Source organism: Balaenoptera borealis (genome assembly GCF_965194805.1).
Source record: "Balaenoptera borealis genome assembly, chromosome: 2".
NCBI classification, from domain to species: domain Eukaryota; kingdom Metazoa; phylum Chordata; class Mammalia; order Artiodactyla; family Balaenopteridae; genus Balaenoptera; species Balaenoptera borealis.
The window spans coordinates 31,083,730-31,105,613 of NC_138867.1; the positions used below are offsets into that span (position 1 = coordinate 31,083,730).

The 21,884-nt window shown below is 41.3% G+C and overlaps 1 protein-coding gene across 4 annotated transcripts in view; it reads right to left on the reverse strand.

Annotated features, from left to right (window-relative positions):
• Positions 1-15,581, reverse strand: part of PRLR (prolactin receptor) — a 201,208-nt gene extending 185,627 nt beyond the window's left edge. For all 4 annotated transcript variants that reach the window (XM_082382320.1, XM_082382325.1, XM_082382322.1 and 1 more), the window contains exon 1: positions 3,421-15,581. The gene's annotated coding sequence lies outside the window, so the exon portion shown is untranslated. The remainder of the gene's footprint in view (positions 1-3,420) is intronic.
• Between the last annotated feature and the right edge of the window lie 6,303 nt (positions 15,582-21,884).

Consider the following 21,884-nt stretch of genomic DNA (forward strand, 5'->3'; position numbering starts at 1 on the left):
TCTTGATTCTAAAGGTAATGGAGAATGAAAATTCCAGAGCTCTTTCTGACCTAAACGAGAGCCAGCCTCACCTGCTGGGGGTGAGTATTGTCTTTTCTTGAGTCTAACAGCTGGGCTGGGGAAGGGGCAGGAAAATTATTCTCTGCAGGTGATTTCATTGCTACCTGTTGATATGTATCACATGCAAAGTGTATGTTCACGCCTTAAGTCACCCAAAGGATTTGGTTATTCCTGCCCTTTGAAAGAAGAACTAGGTTGGGACTGATGAAACTTTCTGACTGCAGGGAGTCTGGCAGCCCTGGGTAGTGGAACAAGAGTGGGTGTCAAAGTCAGACACACCTGGGCTTGGATCCCGATTCTGCCTTTTACCAGCTATGCAGACTGGGCAAGTCATGTAAATTTCTCTAATCCTCAGTTTCCGTATCTGTAAAGCTTTAAGTGATAATCCATACCCTGCGATGTTACTGTGAGAATTAATTGAAGGAATGTAGGAAAGTGCTTAGTACATCTTGACGACTCAGTGAATAGTAGGTATCAATATTGTCATCTTTGCATTCAAGAATGCTTTGCCAGAATATACTGATCGATCTTAGGAATGGCTACTTAGAGGGAATCCAATTTCCGTTTAAGATTCTGATAGTTCTCTCCCCCATTTCTATGTCATTCAATTCTTGCAACTGAGGGGCCAGAACCACGGAGAGAGACAGAGGGTATTAGCTGAGTTGAGGGTATTAAATCTGTGCCGAGCTGAGAAAGATGGAAATGGAGACATTTCTCTTTACAGAGACAGTTTGTGGCGTATCTAGAGATGGATGCAGCCATCAGACGTCTCCAGTTTCCATACCAAGATGCTTGTAGCCACAGGCACAGATCTAGCTGTTTTGTATTCAAGATTACGGGCCAAAAGAGAACTCACAGAAAGGGTCAAGAATCCACTACAGTCTGGACACATTTCACTTGCTGGCAGTACAGAACGCTCTGCTTGACAAAGGAGAAGCAGTAAGTCCAACATTGTATTCTGAACCCACCATTCATCTTTTAGAATAACTAGACCAGGACTGATTTTACTCATTCTTATGCTGACATAAGCCCTATAGGAGACAGAGTAAACTGCTCTGAAAAAGCAGGAGACTATTTACCACTGACTTATAACCTCACATTAATATCAATAATAGCAGTCTCTCATTGACTATAGACTAGGCATTTCCATTTTTTATTTTTCATTTTCCTAACAACTGTGCAAGAAAGCAGTATTGTTCCCCATTTCACCAATAGGAAAAGTGAGACTCAGAGAAGTTCAGTGACTTGCCTGAACTGTGAGAGCCAAGATTTGAAGCCCGGTTTGTTGGGCTCCAAAGCTCCCTGTGTCCTCTGCTACACCTTGCTGGCATTGCCAATGGAAGACCCAGGTCCCACGAGGCATGAGTCCCTAGTACCTTAAAGGAAAAGTGCAGAGGTCCCAAAGAAGACCATTACTATTCCTACTATGCATCGGGGAGCAAATAGCACTTCGTTTCAAAACCAAGCCTTGGTCTCACTGTCTGACATCCAGCTAGGGGACCAGAAGAGCTCTTTTTTGAGACAGTGACCCTCTGCAGGTGTTCTCCAGTGCTGTTTGCAGGAGTGAAAACTCCAGGGCTGAGGATTATCACCTTAGGAAAGTCATTACAAGAGTTTGTAAGGAGGGTTCCCCACAAGGCAGAGACTGGTGAAGCCCTTGGGAAACAGCGTCCCGGGAGCTCACTCACGAAAGGAAGGCTCTCTCCTTCAGCAGCATGGCTGACTCCAGACCCCCAGGGAAGCCTGCCAGATTGCTCCCACAGCCAGTCCAGCTGCCTGCACAGGTTTGGCTGGATGGTTGATGCAGGCCCTTGAAAGGAAGGCAAGGGATGTTCACTTGGGGTTCAGGCAGGGTCTTCAGGGGATGTCCAAAAACCCCCAGGGATTGCTTTCAAAACTTTACGTACATTCCATAAGAATATTCCCCCTCCCCACCCCCCCCTGCTCCTTTGGGAGAGGACTCATATCTAATTCTCAAAAGGACTTATGATCCCCAATTCTTAAGAACCACTAAAATTTAAAATTTCATCAGCTTCTTTCTTACACTATTCTGCGGCACTTTTACCCCACTAATTTTACATATATTAATATATAAGTAGTGATCTAAATATATATATATATATAGTAGATGCGTATGTATACACACATATGCACACATTTAGGGCAATATATATATTGCATTAAATGTTGCACACACATATGCACACATACAATGTTAGTGGTGTATATATACATATATATATATATATATATATATATATATATATATCTGTATATCTATATATCTATATATATTGCCCTAAATGTTGCAAGGAAAACTGAGGCCCGGAGACCATAAGTGTCTTGCCCAAGTTTGCACAGCCAGAGGCAGGGGTGGGATTAGCAATGCTCCCCTGACCAAGAAGCATGAAACTCGGGTGGGAAATCTTTGCCAACCAAGTTGATGAATGAAAACAAACGAATCCCTCCAGATTAATAATAATGCTTTGCAACCATTTTCAAGTCCAGTCATCGAAAATCCTAAATTGCTTGTTATTAGGGCAACGTGGCTGCTTGCCCAGGACCCAGGTAGAGGTCACCAAAAGGATTTTCTCCCACTCAAAGAGCTGCAACTCCAGCCCTCGCTGCGGCAGCGCTCTGGTTCCCCAGTTACCTGAGCTCGCCTGACTTCCCCTCCTCTCCTCTGCTCTGCTCTCCTCTCTCGTCCTCTTCCCTCCAGCGGCTCCCGCAGCTGCCTCTCCAGCCGGAATTCCTTTGCTGAGGTCGGCCGCCTCCCTTCGGCTGGGCTCCGGATGGCAGCCAGGAGGCTGCTTACTTGCCACTACTCCCACTGCCTTTTTTTGGTGGGGAGGGAGCCACGCCTTTCGGGTCAGCACGGGTACCGCTCAACTTTGCACGCCGGATACCCGGGACGTGGCGCGTGCTGGTGCTACTGGGAGAATCCTCAAGCCCGCCGTCCGCGCATCCCCTGTCTGAGCCCCTTCCCCCTCCCCGCTATTTTTTTCTTCTCAATTTGATGTAAGTAATGTACCTTGTGAGAATCCCACAGTCACGCCGAAACTCATTCTTAAGGGTGCATCTGAAGATGCCTTTTATAAAGACTGATGCGTGCAGTTGTAAAAGCGGCAGGGGTGGGGGGCGGATAGAGTATTTTTAGTTCCTCTGAGAGGGGATCTCCCTGCTGTCAGAGCCCCGGCTCTCCGCCAGGCTGCCGCCGGGCGGTTCCGCCGGGTTTCTGGCGTTTTCCGGAGCAGCCCGCGCTCGCCTCCCCGCACGCGGCCTCGAACCCGCGGCCCCGGCGCCGCCCGCGCCGCCCCCGTCACCCCTGGGCTCTCGGTTCAGCCCGCGATGGGTACTCACTTTTGCCAGGGAGCAAAGTCTGCCATCTCAGTCCGTGAGCACTTCCTGTAAAAGGACGTGGAGATCCATCGTGTGTAAAGCTGTTTCAGGAACAGCCGGTAAAATCCAGAAAGAGGGAGAGGAGCGAGTTAGACCCAAATGGAAGGGGGCGGGCGGGCGGGAAGCCCAGCCCAACCGGGGGGTGTCCCGGGATCTCAGCCTTGGCTCCCCCAGCCCGGCGGCTCTGGGAGAAGAAGCCCAACAAGTGCACTTGTTCACTCTTTCTTCATTAGAGGAGGAGTCAGGGTTGCAACATTTCTGTTCCTTGCTGGAGGCGAAACAGTGATTTTCTTCAGCCTGCAAAACGTCCAGAGCCAGCCAGCTTTGCCAGGTGAGGAAGGGAGCTGGGGAAGCCGAAATGCAGCAAAGACGTGGAGAAGAAAGAACGGATTCTCCCCAGATGGGTTTTGCACGAGCAAGACCACACGTCTTCCACTGAGACTGCAACAGGAAAATAGACGGACAAAACAATAATAAAAATGTCTTCATGAATGGCATGACCTCGAAGATGGTATTTCTCCTGGCAGCCAAGATGTGGAGTGGCTCCTTGTCAAATTTCTTTCCTTATTTCTGAACAACACTGAACAGCAGCTTGACAACATTGGAGGGGGGCTCCAGAGATTTGAATCTCACCTTCCCTGAGAAGAAGAAGGGGTCAGAGTGAAAGGGGCAAAAGAAAACAGTCAGTGACCCGAGAAGGGGAGAGAGCAGGTTTTGCTTTCTTTTTTGATAGCCCAAAGCCCAAACTTCCGGGGCGCGCCGTGTTTATTCTCTGCCACATGAGTATAACAGAAACACTGGTGGTGCTGAAATAATCCACGCTTTCGTTGTTTTCCACAAATATAAAATTTATCTTTTCTAATATCTTTTCCGATGTGGGTCTGACTTTTTTTTTTTTTTTTTTTAGTAATAGCAAAACCATGAAGAACCACCACCTTTCTCTGGCAAAAGAAAAAAAAGTACTGAAACAAAAGTAGTAGCTGCCTGAATCAAATAATTATCCCTCAATTAGTAAGTTGCTAGTGTCCGTTTGATGCTATTAAGTAATATTGCATCTGATTGTTTCATAACCCAGAGGGGCACCATGGAGATATTTTAAACAAAGACTATAAAGTTTCAACAAAAAAGTTATTGGAATGCTGGGCTTTTCCCTTTTGAGTTATTGCCACTCTGGAATAACGGGCAAATGACATTCGGTAGCAGCCACTTGCCAAGTCTCTGGAAGCCACTGACTATTACAGGACACTTTGGTGATCCTTTTGGACCGGAAGCCCAGAGGCACCTGCACAGGCATGACCACCTGATGCTTCCTGTTCAGTAACATGACCTTGGACAATTCAATTATAGACCCCATCTGGTTCTCTCAGCGGAAGGGAGATGCCTCTTTCTTGCATACTTACCTTCGCTCATGGGTGGCCACAAAGGTATGCAACCCCTATTTACTTTCAAAACCACTGGGTGACATGAGATCATCAATGGCAGAATATTTCCACATGACCTTTGCAAAGCAAGGGATCGTCAGTTTTTTGGAGTTGTTCTACTCAGACAATTTTAATAGTTGGTGAAAAAACCTCGCGCTAGTAACTCTCGACTGTCAGCTCTTGGAAGGTGGGACCCTCGCTCTTCCTCCCTGTGGTTCGCAGTTAGCTGCAGGCAGCTCAGCTCATTGGTGCTCATCCGTGCTCCTGGCTTCCGGATTGACAGATTGGTTGTTGAGTGACTAATCTACATCTCACTGGGAGAGAAGGGCGAGGCTCGCTTTCCGCTCTATGGTGCAGCACACAGGTACCATCCACGAACCACCAGCGTTAGCTGTCAGTGAATTAATCACCTTGCCCTGGCTTTACTGAGATCATGAAGGAAGTCCGCGGTTAACCTCAACTTCTTTCCTAACTGACCCCTGCCTCCCTCTCTAAACACAAACATGCCCCGCCCCTTTACGTGTGTTCCCTTCTTGCATGTCTCTGTCTTGTCACTGTCTCAGCTGGTGTGTTCCTCCTTTTTCCCAAGCTACTTCTCCACGTGAGTCCTAGACCCAAGCCCTGCCCGCTGCCTCCAAGACCTTAATCCATGGCTGATGCAGAGGAAAGAGCACAGCCGTTGGCATGGGTTTGGGACTCTAGTATTTACATGGCTTCCCTAAGCCTCACTTGCCTCTTTGAAAATCAGATGCGGTGATATATGCCTCAAAACTAACAATGGTAATTATTAATCACCAGTAAAAGGAGTCATAATGGTGATAACATATGTAAAATGCCTGACAAATAGCAGAAAATCTAGAAACATTAAGTTCTTTTTCTCCCCCTTCCTTTTCTCCCTGTCTTCCTCTCATAGTTAATGTTTTCTGCCCCATTGGCTTCTTCTGCAGCCAACAACATCCTCGAATCTTCCTTGACCCTGCTGACTCTTTCGGGGGCTTTATGATTTAACTCACTCCATTCTTCATCTGTCAGACTTAGTGGAAGAATGATCTACGCTCAGCTCCCCTGACTCACTAAGCTCTCGGTGCCTTCCCTCAATGGTTCTTAACCTTGGCTGCACAGCTGGTCATCTGAGGAGGGTTTCAAACATACCATATACAGGTGGCCCTTGCAGAACTTGTAATTCAGGAGGTTTAGGGTAGGGCTCTGATTTCTCTGTTTCTACCAAGATGCACAGGCAGGGTAGACAAAGGCTGCCCTAATCCCCCCTGCACCACGGCTTCCACCACTACTACTCATCAGCTGCTCTCTTTCCTTGGGCTGCACCATCCCAGGCCTCTCGGCACCCCTTCTCTCCCTCCTCTTGAAATTCTCATTCCTTGGCTCTCAGGCCCTGTCCTCCCTTGGTTCTCCTCTGTCTGTCTGTATCACTCTTCTATTGCCTTTTGCCACGGCTCCTCTTCTTTCTCCTCCTTCCTGAGTGGGAAGTTTTGTCTTTGGTCTTTTATCACGTGCTGTCCTTCTTTCATCTGATCCCACCCCCAGAGGTGATCACCATTAACTTCTTGGTGTGTATCTATCCTTTATCCTACATGTATATAGTCACGTCTCTATTTGCTCATGCTTCTGTTTTTTAAACTAAAAATGGAATAATTTCTATGACTTGTGTCATATAATTATATATTCCAGGTTACTAGTTACAGACTTAACCCATTCTTTTTTAAAATTTATTTTTATTTATTTATTTGTAAACATCTTTATTGGAGTATCATTGCTTTACAATGGTGTGTTAGTTTCTGCTGTATAACAAAGTGAATCAGCTATACATATACATATATCCCCGTATCTCCTCCCTCTTGCGTGTCCCTCCCACCCTCCCTATCCCACCCCTCTAGGTGGACACAAAGCACCGAGCTGATCTCCCTATGCTATGCAGCTGCTTCCCACTAGCTATCTATTTTACATTTTAACCCATTCTTTTTAATGGCTGCCTATTTTGTAATTTATTCTGCCATTCCTCCATTGTTAGATCTTTGGTAACTTTAATTTTTTATTGTAAAAAGTACTGTCATGATTATCTTTGCCTGTACCTTAGGATAGATACTTAGAAATGGCATTGTTAGGTCAAAGGGAACGAAAACTAAAATTTTGCTATATCACTGCCAGATTGCTCTCCAAAAATGCTGTAGAAGAAAGTCCTAGAAATGAGACTACTGAGTCATAGAGGAGGAACGTTTAAAATTTTCATACCTTTAAATTCTTCCCAAAATATTTATCAATACACACGTCTACCAATATACACTCCTAACAAGGATGTTTTCTCACATCCTTGACAGCACTGAATTTTATCAGTATAGTTTTCGTTAGTTCAATAGGCAAACTATCCTTAGTATTGTTCTAATTCACAATCCCCCGACTTCCAGTGAGGGTGAATTCATATGCTTATTATCCTTTGAGTTGTTTTCTCTTATGCTGTGGCTTTTCATTCCTACTCTTATTTTTCTTCTGGTAAGTTTGTTTTTCTAAAAAAATTAATCTTTCTGTACTATTGTATATATTAACACTTTGTTAAATATATTGTAAACATTTCTCGGTATCTGTCATGTTTCCCTTGATTTTATTTATGGGCTGTTTTACTGCACAAAAGTTTTAAATTTTCACCCAGTCAAATCTGTCAATTATATTCTATTAAGTCTCTGAGTTTTCTCTGTTGCTTCTAACACTGTTAAAAGTTTTTTAAAAAAGATCTTTATCCTAGGAATGGTTTTAAAATATTATATGAAGTAGTAAATTAAATTGTCTTCTGAATGTCTAGTCAATTATCCTATTACCTTTTATTGAAAAATTCACGATTTCCCCACTTATTTCTAGTGTCAAATATTATATATTACATTTTCATGTATATTTATATCTATTCTGGACTATACTCTGTTTTGTTTGGCATGATGATTTACATGCCAATAATGCACAATTTTGATAACCATATTGTAAAAATAGTATAGTATAACACCCATTACATTAGTGCAAGTAATTGATCAGTCTTTCCTTTTAAAATTTGCTTGATAAATGTGATATATTTATTTTCCCATAAAATTTTAGAATCAATTTGTCCAAATAAAAAAAAATTTGGTTTTACATTATCTTTATATATTTATTTGGGAAAATTAGCTATCATTAAGGCATTAACTTTTCCTCTCCAGGAAATATGTTTACTTTAAAGAAATCTTTAAAATGTATCCTTCGATTTTAAAATTTAATCTTATAACGTCACTTTATAATCTTATTGCACAAAATTTACTTAATCATACCGTATGATGAACATTTAGGTTATTCCCCAATTTTTACTCTTAAAAAAATGCTGCACTGAACATATTTGTGGAAAGAGATTTTGTTTTGGGAGGATTTATTTCCTTAGTCTAAAATCCCAGTGAGACATACTTAGGTCAAACGACATGCACATTTTTATGGCCCTTGAGATATAAAAACTTATCTATTTCTGACGGCTTCAACTCTTAATATTCCCTCCATCACACTCTACATCCAATTAGGCACAAAGTCCTGTAAGTGTGTTTTTCCCCTTTCCACTGTTAAGGCCACTGTTAAATTCATGCTTCTTCCCTTTCAATAACCCCTGGCTGGCTTCACTTTCAACAGTCTTGCCTACATCAAACTCAGATGCTTCCAGGTAAATCTGATTATATCAACTCCCTGAATTAAAATACTTTAATGGTGCCTACATCCCACCAAAAAAAGTTAAAACATCTTTGCTCCTGCTGATTCCATTGGGTTTTAGAGTACTAGCTCAAGACATATTTAGAGTATGTCTGCATCCCTTCTTCCCTTCCTGGAATGTTATTTCCCCCACTCCTTGCCTACTTGAACTCTATCTATTCTTGATTTTCATATTCAATGTCACTTTCTTCTAAAACCTTTCCCTGATCACTCCAACTCTGAAGGCACTCTGCTTGCTTCTGCCACATGGGTTTGTAATGCACCCCTCTCTTCTACCTCCAAGTATCATCGTGAGACTGATATGAGTTTACATACGTGAGTGCATTTGTAAATTATAAACCATGTGTAAATATAAGGCACTACTATTATTAGACAGTGTTTCCTTCCTTCCAAAGAAACCCACACCACTGAATAAGCAGCTAGGCTAAGTACAGCCAGCCTTTATAAACATGAGAATGGGAATAATTTTCTCCTTGTGGACTTGCAGTAGGAAGATGCTAAGATTGCTGGCCTGTTGAGTAGTAAGGACTCGTGTCTCCTAAACCCAAAGAGGGAAAATCAAGCATGCTGAATAAAGTGCATTGATTGTTAGTCCCTGAAGTAGCTACATGGGGTTCTTCAGGCTATTGTGGTATGAGTCTTGCTACTCAAAGTGTGGTCCTTAGAACAGCTGCATTGGCATTACCTGAGAGCTGATTAGAAATGCAGGATCTCAGATGCCACCTCCACCTTCTGAATCTGACATTGCATTTTAACCAGATCTGCTGCTCCAGTGCTAGATTTCATAAAGCCCAAGTGATGGCGAATTGAGTGTTCCTTCTGAAGTGCCCAATTTGCCGGGGGCGGGGGGAAGTTGACTTTGACTTATGTGCTTTCTCCATCTTTATCTCTATCTGTGTGAGTGTTGGGGGGAAGATTTAAGGACAGGCTGATGTTACAACGTTCCAGATTATAAAGTTGAAGAGTCATACAATTAGGAATGTACTACATTTTCAATTAGGTTTCTAATAGCTAGTGAATATTCTTTTATTTTCTTTTGTTTTACATTGTAGTAAGAACACTTAACATGAGATCTACCCTTTACATTTTTAAGTGCACAATACAGTGCTAATTATAGACACAGAGTTGTACAGCAGATCTCTAGGACTTATTCATCTTGCATAATTGAAACTTTATACCCATCAAACAATGACTCCCCAATTTCTCTTCCCTCGGCAACTACCATTCTACTCTTTGCTTCTAAGAGTATGACTATTTTAGATGCCTAACGTAGGTGGGATCATGCAGTATTTGTCTTTCTGTGACTGACTTGTCATTTAGCATAATGTCCTCCAGGTTCATCCATTTTGTTGCATATGGCAGCATTTCCTTTTTAAGGCTGAATAATATTCCATTGAATGCATATACCACATTTTCTTTATCATTCATCTATCCATGTATACTTAGATTGTTTTCATATCTTGGCTATTGTGACTAATGCTGCAATGAACATGGGAATGCAGATGTCACTTTGAGATCCTCATATCAATTTTTTTGGATATATATCCAGAAGAGGAATTGACAGATCATATATTAGTTCTATGTTTAATTTTTTGAGGGACTTCCATACTATTTTCCATAGCAGCTGCACCATTTTACATTCCTAGCAACAGCATTCAAAAGTTGCAATTCCTTCACGTATTTGCCAACACTTTTCTTTTTTTTTGGATAATTGCCACCCCAACAGGTGTGAGGTATTACCTTATTGTAGTTTTGATTCACATTTCCCTGATAATTAATGATGTTGAGTACCTTTTCTTGTACCTGTTGGCCATTTGTATGTCTTTAGAGAAATACAATTTAAGTCCTCCGGCCATTTTTTAATCAGATTATTTGTTGTTGTTGTTTGCTTTTGAGTTATAAGAGTTCCTTATATATTTTGGATATTAACCCCTTATCAGATATATAGTTTGCAAATATTTTCTCTCATTCCATAGATTTGCTTTTCATTTGTTGATTGTCCCTTTACTGTGGAGAAGTTTTTTAGTTTGAGGTGGTTCCACTTGTTTATTTTTGTTGCTGTTGCCTGTGCCTTTGGTGTCATATCCAAAAAGTCATTTCAAGACCAACATTAAGAAGTTTTTCCCTCTGTGTCTTCTGGAAATTTTACAGTTTCAGGTCTCACACTTAAGTCTTTAATTCATTTTGATTTGATCTTTGCGTATCTGTAAGATAAGGGTCCAATTTCATTCTTTTGCATGTGGATATCCAGTTCTCCCATCACCATTTGCTGAGAGGCTCTCCTTTCCCCATTGTGTATTCTTGGCACCCTTGTCAAAGGTCAGTTGACCATAAATGTATGAATTTATTTCTGGGCTCTCAGTTCTGTTCTGTTGGTCTATATGTCTGTTTTTATGCCAATACCATACAGTTTTTTTTTTATTATTGTAGCATTGTAATATAGTTTAAAATCCAAAAATATCTCTCCAGCTCTTTTCTTCTTGCTCAAAATTGATTGGCTATTCAAGGTCTTTTGTGGTTCCATATGATTTGTGGAACTGTTTTTGTAATCTGTAAAAAATGCCATTGGGCTTATGATAGAGATAGCATTAAATCTATGTAGTGCTTTGAGTAGTATGGACATTTTAATAGTAGTGAGTTTTCCTATCCACAAACATGGGATATCTTTCCATTTATTTGTATCTGCTTTAACTTCTTTCAGCATTGTTTTATAGTTTCCAGTGGGCGGGTCTTTCATCTCCTTAGTTAAGTTAATTTCTGAATATTTTATCCTTTTGATGCTACTGTAAATAGGATTGTTATCTTAATTTCCTTTTTGTATAGTTCATTGTTAGCATATATAAACGCAACTATTTTTGTATTTTTATCCTGCAACTTTACTGAATTTGTTTATTAGTTCTAACAGTTTTTTGTGGAGTGTTTAGAATTTTCTATATACAAGATTATGTCATCTGCAAACATAGTTTTACTTCTTTCTCTCTGATTTAGATGCCTTTTATTTCTTTTTCTTGCCTAATTGCTCTGGTTAGGACTTCCAGTACTATGTTGAATAGAAGTGGTGAGAGTGGGCATCCTTGCCTTCAGTTTTCATTCATTTCATTTTTTTTTCATTCTTTCATCTGTTAACAAACACCAGGCTCAGTTTGAGGTGCTGGATTACAGCAGGAAAAAATTAATTAGACTCAGTCTGAGATCTCTTCCATGGTATTATAATCTGGGGTTTGGAGGAGGGGAGATTAAAAACAAAGAAATGAATCATATGTCATGTGGTGATATATGCTAAGAACTAAAACAAAGCAAAGAGGGGGTTTGGATTAAGTCAGAGAGTCAAAATTGGCCTCTTTGATAATATAACTTGAGCAGAATCTTGAATAAGGACTATGAAGCACCTTTCTGGCTCCTCCTGGGAAGGAAGAGGGAGGCCATTGGAGTGTTAAGCAGTGTGACAGGAGCGGATTTTTATTTCAAATGGATCACCCTGCCTGCTGCCATGGAATGCTATTGATAATTGTCATCCCTGTCTCCTTTGTTCCTTTCTGAGATTTTTGCCTCATGAGCTGTCCTGAAAGTTCACTTTCTTGATGAAATCTTTCAGATTCAGCTTTGTAAGCTGAAGCCATCCCTTTCTCCGTATGCCACCTCTCAACTCCCAGGGGAAGAAGGAAAATACTACACAAAGAAGCTTTCACCACTGAGTTTTCACCATCTGAACAGCCTCAGGTGACAAGAACCTGTGGCTGGAGGCTATTGCTTCCTTCCTGGTTCAGAGTGAAGACTTCCTTGAGCTTTGTCTTCTCTGATGCCTAAAGTGTGGGAACTAGGGCTAGTCTTAGAGTCTTTTCTAGAGCAAGGCTGCCTTTCTGTCTTTGCCAGAGTACATTTTCCTGACAAAATTTAGAAATAGGAAAGGTTACTTTCTACTTTTTCGACATAAGTAAAAGCTCTATTGATAGCCAGTTGTCCTGGGGATTTGGATTTGGGAATTTTATACTCTAGGTGCCCTTCCCCAAGATCCCCCTACCTTCTATGGGCATTCTGTCCACACTTGGGATAATGTGACATGGTGGAAAAGAGCACTAGATTGGGAGCCAGAAGGTCTGAGTCTTAGTCTGAACTCACACTAACTGACCATGGGTTTGTTAGGGGAGACATGGCAGAGCAGAGTGTAATGACTTATGATCTCCAGAGTCAGACTTGCTAGTTTGCGTGTCTGGCTCTAATACATACGGGTTATGTATCTTGGGCAGATTACTTAATTTTTATGTTTTCTGTTGTCCTCATCTATAAAATGGGAATCATAATTGGACCTATCTCACAGGACTGCTTGAATATTAAAAGAGATAATTGAAGTAAAAGCACTTAGAACAGCATTGGGCATGCAGTAAACTTTATGGTTAGTATGATTGTTGATAAGACAATCATCGAAGTTATGTCCAAATGCTAAAGGTTGCATCATATGTGGAATGTCCTATAGACCTGATGATGTTTGGCTGAGGAGAAAGAAGGCAAATAGGCTAATTTTCTTCAGTCATATAAAGGATTGTCACCTGAAAGAGGTATTTCTTTGGGGTCTCTTAGAAACTGCTCTGGACTTTAATTCAAAATAATGGAGAATTTTGATATAATCAATAATTTCCTATCTTTTCCTGCTTATGCACTGGTCATCTTAATCAGTGTGGGCAGCTATAACAGAATACCATAGACTTGGTGGCTTAAACAACAAACCTGTATTTCTCCTGGTTTTGGAGGCTGGAAGTCCGAGATCAAGGTGCCAGCATGGTGGAGTTCTAGTGAGAGCTCTCCCCCTGGTTCATAGATGGCTATCCTCTTGCTGTAGCTCCACATGGCAGAGAGAGCTCTGGTTCCCTGTATCTCTTTATAAGGGCACTAATCCCACCATGGGGGCTTAACTCTCATGACCTCATTTAAACTTAATTACCTCCCAAAGGCTCCACCTCCAAATACCATCACACTGGGGGTTAGGACTTCAACACACAAATTTGGGGGGGATACAAACAGTCCATTGCATGTCTAATTCCTCTTGCTCTGGGCCTTTATACTTGCAATTCCCTTTGCCTGGAACGTTTCCCCTCTCCCATAGCCACATCTTTCTCTCCTACCTCCTTCAAGCTTTTCCTCAAGTCCCATTTGTTTCCTATCAGGAGGCCTTCCTCTATATCCTCATTTAAAATGGCCTCTCATGGCCCTCCCTATCCTCTTTTCCTATTTGTTTTTTACCATAGCATTTATCCTTCTTTCATAGTTTGACTTACCCCAGAATTCTTGTGCCAAGCATTCAAGTATATGTGGTTTTTGGGGGGAGATGTTTCGTTGTTACCCCACCCAAGTGGAGAAGAAGCTGGACTATTTTTATAAAAACTTCCACCAGTCGTTGGTTGTGGGCTTCTTGGGGGTGGAGTGTTAATTTTCTGCTTCTACTCAAAGTGGGCAAATAAGCCTTCTGTGACTTTGGAAAGTGTTTCAAAGCAAAGAGATGCAGATGTTGGCCCTTGGAATAGGAGGGACCACACCTAAGTGGCTATGTGATATGATATCCAGGGACATGAATGGGGCACCAAGAATATCTGCTGTACCATCTGACATACCATATGATTTATGAGATATATCATATATATCACATATCATACACACACACACACACACACACACACACACACACATACACACACCCCTTCCAGAATGTAAGCTCTATGAGGATAAGTATTTTTGTCTGTTCAGTTCTCTGCTGAATTAAAAACAGTACCTGGCGTCCTGGCACATGTTGGTGTGTATAACTATTTGCTGAAGAATGAATGACCTAGATCAGAGATTTTAAGCTGTGCATTGTGACCAATTTAGCAGGTCATGAAATTAATATGAGTCATGACCAGCAATAAAGAGAGAGAGAAAATAAATAGTAAAAGTAAATATTGTTTTATAAAAGATTTCACTTTGATTATTTGATACACATAATTATTAAATTAAAATAGATAAATTAAATGTATACTGGGTCTTGAAAGAAAATGTTCTTTTCACTTTGGGTTGTGATATTTGACAATCCCTGATTGATTTTCTCATTTTAGAGACTAGGAGATTAGAGCCCAGAGAATTAAAGACTTTCTTGAGGTCACAAAACGGAGCCCAGGCAAAGCAGTACCGTGACCTCATAGCACCTCTGTGAGTCTAGCAACTAGTAGATGTTGGTAATTTAGTTTATGGGACAAAGGCCTCCAGCCAGGTCTCCCTCTGAGCCAAAGGAAAGCAGATCCTTTGTAAACATCTGACAAGCCAAGTTGCAAAATGTGAGGATCTGGGGTTCTCTGGGAGACTGAGAGACTGGCTGGGCTACCAAATGGGTTTGGGAATGGCACCCACCCGCCAGAGTACGTGCCCTCTGTGCAGCAGGATTAGCTGCTTTGCCATCTGCATCTCAGGGCGAAACAGTCTCCCTAGCCGTGCCTGGCCTGCTAGCTTCCCTCCACACAGTCATTAAAAAAAATGTTGACGCTAGGAAGTCCTGTTAAAAAGAGATTTTCTTAAGCATTGTCTTGATTATCATTTAATTCCTTCTTTTTCTTCAGCTTGGAAGCAAGAACATTCTCTGAGCCTGCCTCTCCTCTTGCTTGTCCTTTCCTCTCTTCTCTTGTACTTCCTACATGGAAAGGAATAAATGTAGGGCATCTTCAGAGTTTCATGGCCATGGTTCTAAGAGAACAATGCTTCCAGTGATTGTCATCTAGAAGGTGTTAGGCAGATTTCCTCCATAACCTGAAGTTCTTTGCCAGAGCCAGAGAGAGAGCTGCTGGCATTGGGGAGAGAGGGCTGGGCAGGTGCACCAGAGCTTTGCTCTCTGCTGCCTTCCTTTAACCTCACTTCACAAAGAAATATTTGGGAGTTTGTTGAAATACATTCCCAGCCAGGACCATAGGCACAGTGAACCTCCATTTAATCGCATCTCAGGGCAGGGTGTGGCTTAAGAAAAAATAAAAAAGATCCACCAGTTTGCAGGGACCAGAGGGGTCAGGATGGGACCATTTGGGGAGTGAAAACATACTCCAGACATTATAAACACGTTGATCTGCAATGTTCATGAGTCAGGAAAGGAAAGAGAGAGAGATGGAGATAAAGAAGAGGGGAAGGGAGATGGGGACAGAGAAATACAGGGAGAGTGACAGGGAGAGAGAGAAGGGGGGCAGGGGAGGGGAGGGTAGGAGAAGGAAGGGGAGGAGAGGAGAAAGGAGGAGAGGGAGAACAAATGTATGTATTTGTCTTGCTTAACTGCTGGCCTGCTGCCATTTCTCCTTCTCAGCTGGCTTTTTTCAGCCTGGGAGCACAGATCCACTTTGCCACATACATGAGCTCTCAGTCCCAGCTTATTTACACTATAGCCATCCATCCAGACGGAGTCATGTCTCCCCCGTCCCAAGGCTTGTCTTTGGGGCGGTGGGAGCGGAGTCAGGAAGGGGAGTGGAAATGGTTTCAGAGGGCCTGAAATCTTGTCCCTCACACTCTGAATAAATCATCAGCCTCACCAGCCACTTAGCTAGAAAGTGAGAGAAGAGGGAAAAGCTAGGAAATTATCCTGTTACCTGCTGTTCTTTCTTTTTCTTCTTAATTTTAAAGGGAAGGTAGAGCTCTGTCCAACATATGGTGCATGGAACAAGATGCTTCCTTGTGGGCCGAGAAAAGCCACTGGCTTTTCAGCCACTGGCGGGGCTGAGTCACAGCTGGGACACTTGGCAGGCTGGAGCCTCACCAGTTCCTGCCAAAGAAACCATGGCCAGCAGCTTCTCCTGCCCTTCTCAGTCCCTCTCCCACACCTGTGCGGTTCCTTTGTTGGCTGAAATCATGAAACCAACTCTTGCTCCCTATGGGAGGAGCAGGGTGAGTAGAGGCTGATTTGTATCTCAGGATTCAGCCCTGGAGAAAGAGATCAGCTGCGCAAACATCAGGGTGACTTCACCATTGTCCCCTTCACCCTGTCTCTTGCCGCCTGTTGACTAATAATGCAAGGGCAGGTCAGGCAATTCACAGAAATCCTATGTGCCAGGGCTCCTTGCGTGGGCAGGCTCTGGCTGCCAAGGCAAACACATCATGCCCCGCTCGGGCTGAAAGGCAAACAGCATCACTCACTGTTTCTATGATAACGCAGACCTTAGCACCGTTCACGGAGATGCACGGCACCCTCCTAAACTGCACTTGGGATAAAGTGATTTGTTTTTCTGTAATTGGACCACCTGCCTTCTCTCAGGCAGCATTTCAACCAGTATAAGTTGGTCGATGCTATCAGGACAAGTGGAGATTGCTCCTTTGCTTGAGTCAATTGGCTTATTCTCTTCCTGAGTTAAAAAGCCCACAGGACCTGGATCATCATGAGATCCTGCACTCTTACTGAGAAGTGGGACTGCTCTGAAAATTGTACTGATGTTTACTCTTCTCATGAACACCTCTCTTAAGAAGAGACTACAGCCATCTTTATCAACCACACAAATCTTCCAGGAAATAATACGTTTCATAATGTTGAATCTCTAATACTGCCATTGCAATTTTAGCCAATCACATAGTTCAGGTTTCAAAGTCTGATACAGTGTCACTTCATTCATACGTAAAACAGAGGATAGAAATAGCAGCCTTAGCCTTGAAATTGAATGCAGCTCATAGACTGTCATTCCCCCAAATCATGAGACTTTACCATAATATCCATATATGCAGCATTTCTTGAAAAGCACTGTCTGTCCCCATGGGACACACATCCCCACCTGTCACTAGTTCACTGTCACTGAGCGTGGGGTCCCTTTTCCGTGGAGCCTACCATCCCCGGTTCACCCAGTCTCCTCCCTCCCTGTTACTGACCCTGAAGCCGCATGTAAGTTGCTATATATTATTTCACTTGCATTTATTTTTTAGGCTAGAAATATATTTTTTTCAGTGCCAGGTAGTTATTAAAAGTGAGCAAACAAAAGCTAAACTGATAGAGGCTCATGTTTCTAGGGGAACACGTGGAAAGATTACAGTTGTTAAATGGAAGAGAAGTCTTTTATACCTAGACTCGCTTCACTCATTCCTGCTGTCTCCTGACTGCCGTGTGCATTTGTGATTGCGACCCCTGGTCTAGCCCATTTCCAACACCCTCTCCACACATTTTGAAAAGTCAGCTCATTTGCTGTAGCTTGTCTTTGGTCTTACCTCCATCCTCTACCTCATTCCTTTTAGAACACCTCCAAGAAACGAATGTTGAATGATTTGAGAAAATAGGAGACCAATGGATCAAAGGTAAGATTAGAATTCCCCACAGTCATCAACAAAGGACAAAAGTAAGATCTGGAGATAATAGGAGATGTGGGTTTTTTCTTTATTGCTGACTGGTTGGAGAAACAAAGTGACTATGTTTTGATAAATCACTGTTAGGGCTCATAAAAGACATACTTTTACTTTTCATCACACATAGGTAAAATCTGCATTAATTTTCTTCAAGGTGTGCATAGAATATTCTGCAAAGGTACCCAACATGATAACTATAATTACCCTTCATTTCTACAAAAGCTTCTCATTAGAGATTTTAGGAAAGTGGTTTGAGGCAGAAGACAGTTTCCAAAACAAAGCCGCAATATATCAAATTCTTCCTGTTAGTAAAAAGCCAATGGAAGACGAGAGACCAGAACACAGATACAGTGATACTGAAAAAGGAGAATGTTCGTTAAATGTCTCCTCAGTATCCATCAAAGCTCCAGAAGAATGTTAGAAATCCCAGAAGAACTGCAGCCCACCCCTTGCAGTGGATCCCAGGGACTTATGATCCCACCTTACCACTCACCCCAGTAAATAACACTTGAGTGAAGCTCGGCAAAATTAGGCAAATCCTTTCTATATCAGAAAGGTGTGACTCATCCAGAATGAGGCATGGAAAAAAATGCAGTTTTTAAGAGAGGTAAGCTGTGAGAAAATGAACTGTGGAGGCAGGGGATCAGGAAAGGAGGGAGTTTAGAACCTCGAGGAAGGAATTAATCTGATTGGGGTTTAAAATGAGAGTTATTTTGCAAGAATTTATATACAAGTTGGCGTGTGAGGGAAATGGGGGCCAGGGAAAGATTGAGAGGTAAATAGCTAAAAGGAGAGTGCTTCCTAGATTGTAGAGAAAGAAAGAAATCTTCACACACACATACACACACAATTATTTGACGTTTGCCATCTTTTCTTTATCTCTCATTCTGTGTGTGTAAGTATATAAATGCTTGTGTATGTATATAAGCATATGCATATCTCTCCTCCACTTTCTTTGTGTATATATATACACATACACACTGATTGAGAGATAAAGCATATGTATACACATATCTATACACATGTATATATATCACTGTTCTACCTCTCACCGTATGTGTATGAATATACGTATATATATTCCCCACCCCACCGCCGCAGAACATTTGCTAGGAAGTTGCAGGTAGCGCAAGACTACATCCCTAAATACTTTAGCAAACAGCATCTCAGAACACAGACATTCTCTTATATAACCGTAATGGTATAAGGACAAGCAAGAAGTATAGCATTGAGACAACAATAACAATATTATCTGATACACTGTCCATGCCCGAATTTCTAAAATTGTCTCCAAATGTCCTGTATAGCTGTACATGTATATTTTCCCCAGACCAGTATTCATTGATGTTTTGCATTTGATGGTCCTGTCTCTTTAATTTTTATTCTAGGACCATCACCCCGCCTTCCATGACATTGATATTTTTGATGAATTCATGCCAGTAATCTTGTGTCTTCCTGTATTTTTAAACTTAAATCTGTGTGTGTTTTGCTTGCATTAATAGACAGATCTCATTGTTTAAATACACAGGCTCAGAAGCCAGGTGGCCTTGGTTGGAATCACAGGCCCGTTAATGAGCTTTGGGATCTTAGGCAAGTTACTTAACCTCTCTGTACCTCAGTCACATCTAGACAATGGGTATAAATGGGTATAATAGTTACAAGAATATTTGGCTACTATTGTTTTTATTGTTATTATTAGAGAATACACTCCAATTCAATCTTATAGCAGATGGGAGAGTTTTGTATGATTCCTGATATGCTTTAGTTGCAAATGACTTGAGAGTAATTTATTCTTAATTTAGAATAATAAGGATAATGGTATAATAATAATAATTGTAATAACATATACTGACTTCTGAAGATAAAATTATGTGGTCTCTAATTACTGTATCTAAAAGTCCAGATTTAAGATAATGTCAACATTGTATACCTAATTATGACACTGGCTAATAGTATACCTAAGGTAAACTGTGTGGGCTAGGAAGTAAAAATATTTTGACTTGCCAGCCAGTTTGGCCAGTCACGAGCTATTTGACTGAGCAAATTACTTACCTCTCTGAGCTATCATTTCCTCACCTGGTAAATGAGAATAATAAGGACTATCTCAGAGACATGTTTGTAAAACTCCATCTTCCTTCCCTGGCACCCAGCAAGCCCTTCAAAAAGCTTGCTCTCAGAGTCTTAGTGTGAAGTCTTCCCTAGAACAGACAAAAATTCACTCATTAACTTGCTTTCAATAGATGTTACCAACACTTAATAAAATTACTAAAAATTATTGAACATCAGTGATTTTATGATAACCCTAGCCTTAATGTTACCTTAATTTGACTTACTATTAGCTAGACCATTCTATCTTTGTTATACATAGGGTATAGGCTCTTTTTTAGATGATACATAGATCTGTACCCGAGAGGGTAAAAGTATTTAAAGAGCGCATTAACTTGCAGAAGTTGTTTTGTTTTATTTTATCACCATTAATTAAAATTTGGTAAGAATTTTGAGGAGAGGCAACACAGCATTGTGAAAAGAACACGTGCTGTGGAGAGAGATAAGTTGGCACTGTCCCTCATTCATATGTGGTTTGGGGAAACAACCTAACGTTTTCGCACCCACCCTAACTTGCTCTTTTGTGAGGGCGCATACAACAGAGTGACTGAAACATAGTGACTACTCACTAATGCCTTCCTTCATCCCTCTCTGCTTTTTTCTTTCTTTTCACCTTCCCTTTTTCCCCTTCCTCTCATCATGTCTTCTTGGGTACATGAACCAAGGTATGTAAGTTAAGAGTAGGTCCAGGGAAATATTTTAGAGACTTTTAAGAAAGATCCCATCCACTCTCCCTAATGGCTTGGGAAATATCGCATCTGTGTCCTGCATGTATCTCTGACTTCGGGGCAAAGGCTTCCTGTGCACCTATGCAAAGGAAGCATCTACCTTTCTATATGGCAATATCAGGGTCTCCAGAAAACTCTCTCTGCCTCACAAGTTAGCTGGAGACTGATAGTGTTTATTAGAAAAGATCACCTTTCGTTCCTCAGTGTGACAAAGACATGCAGTGCCAACTCCTTTGGTAATGGGAAAACAACAGCTTAAATATTGCAGTTTTCAACAGACGACAGGTATAGGATGCCCGACTGAGTGAAAGACTGCACGGGAAATGAACTAAGGATGCCGGCCCTCTTCAAATATCACCCAAAACAACAACACAGGCAAAAGCCACTCCACTGCTGTCAGGATTTTGTTGAAGGCCACCTTTTCAGATATTCTTGAGAAAACAAGTGTGTGTTTTTGCAATTTTGGATATGTGGAGAGGTTAGAGTGGCAGTTTTCAAGTGTTTAAGTCTTAGGACCTTCTCATTCTCTTAAAATCATTGAGAACTCCAAACGGCATTTATTTATGTATGAAGTTGTTTACTATACTAGAAATTAAAACCGAAAAAATACAAAACTGTTTATGTATCAATCTATCTAAAATAACAAAAATATATCACACGTTAACATACGTAATATGTTTTTATTAAAAACTTTTCTTTTCCAAAACAAAGCCATTGTGTGAGAAGTGGTATTCTTTTACTTTTTTGTAAGTTTCTTTTAAAGTAGGCTTAATAGAAAACAGTTGTATTTTCATATCTGCCTCTGCATTCAATCTGCTGTGATCTGTGATTTTGATTGAAGTCTGTGAATTAAAGCTAGCCTCATATGAATATATAGTTGAAAGGGTATTTTAATATTTTTAATAGTTTAATAGCCTATTCAGATAATTATGGACATTCTTCTTTGATATTACACTGAAACCCCATAGGTAGTCGTTCCTTCAAATTTAGCTGCAATGTGGAATCTGAAACCAATGTGAATCAGTGACTGAACTTTTGAGAGTCTGTTGCATTAAAATCCACTGTTGTACATTGTATTTCTAGTAAGTGTTCGTGCCTGGCTCTGTAATATCATGCA